Source organism: Mus pahari, chromosome 1, assembly GCF_900095145.1.
Source record: "Mus pahari chromosome 1, PAHARI_EIJ_v1.1, whole genome shotgun sequence".
In the NCBI taxonomy this organism is placed as follows: domain Eukaryota; kingdom Metazoa; phylum Chordata; class Mammalia; order Rodentia; family Muridae; genus Mus; species Mus pahari.
The window spans coordinates 2,206,268-2,207,506 of NC_034590.1; the positions used below are offsets into that span (position 1 = coordinate 2,206,268).

Consider the following 1,239-nt stretch of genomic DNA (forward strand, 5'->3'; position numbering starts at 1 on the left):
CTGAGGGTGATTTGAACTGTGGAGGCCTGGCTCTCAGGTTTCAGAGGAGAAGAAGGTTAGTATGTGGCCAAGAGACTGTTTTNGTGACATTTTGATGAAGAATATGGCTGCTTTTGCCCTCGTCTGAAGAGTCTGCCTAAGGTAAAGAGATTTACATTAATTGCATTGATAAAGGAAGTCTCAGAAACACCCATCATAGAATTTGTTCTCTGTTTAAGTTTCATGAAGACCAATTTGAACAAGCATAGCAAGCTTAGGAAAAATATAAAATATATGGTTTAAATATTAGAGGGGAGCCAGGAAGTAGAATGGAGCTGAGTTCTATGTTCTAGAGCATAGCAGATTAAGAGAGGAGGACTTTGGGGGCAAGATCCTACCCAGCTAAGCTTAGATTCAGGCATGGGGGTACACACCTTTAATCCCTGGAGAAAAAGCCTAACAGATGTCTGAGTTCAAGGCCAGCCCAGGACTGGGCAAGTTCTAGGTGGAAAAAAGCTCAAGTCCAGTGTGGTACACACCTTTAATCCCAGCAANGATAAAGTTGAATGGGGGTGGGGAGGGGTAGCAGGCATATTTAGCCCCAGCAAGCAGCAGAACTCAGCAGTTTAGGCCATTTGGCTCTGGACTTATAGTCAGGAATAGAAGGGACTACTGGACGATTGATGCTGGTTAACTGGAGCTAAGAAATTAGCAGCTGCTGAAGGAGGTAGAGGCAGGAGGATCACAAGTTTGAGGCCAGCCTGGGCTACACATTTAAAGGAGAGAGAGAGAGAGAGAGAGAGAGAGAGAGAGAGAGAAAAGAAAGAAGAAGAAATTAGTGGTGATTAAGAAGAGACCAGCATCACCGAGGTGCAATCTTCTGAGAAGTGTTTTTCTGAGAGCACAAAGAAGCTGTGTTCCAGAGAGAGCCAAGGTTGTATCTCATGCTGTGGCTGGACTTGGTAATGTGTAAGAATCTCCCAGGTGGTACGTGCTTTACGTGTTTTGAAGGCATGAGGGCAACATGAAAAACAGCTGGAGCTTGGCACTGTGAGAGNCCATGGATGGTCATTGGTGAAGGTGTATCGCCAGTTGACAGCCCAGGACTGAAGGGGTCATGCAAAGGAGTTGAGGCTTGTCACCATGAAGAGAGTCTCTGAGAGGCTATTAGTGAAGCCTAGTTGCAGAGGAAGAACCCAGCATATGTGAGTATCATGGGATGGTCACCAAGAACAGCAGTGGCAATGGAATGGATCAATC

General features: G+C 45.7%; 1 protein-coding gene across 1 annotated transcript in view; it reads right to left on the reverse strand.

Annotated features, from left to right (window-relative positions):
* Catsperg (cation channel sperm associated auxiliary subunit gamma) overlaps positions 1–1,239 on the reverse strand; it is a 33,058-nt gene that overhangs the window by 11,712 nt on the left and 20,107 nt on the right. The window lies entirely within an intron of this gene.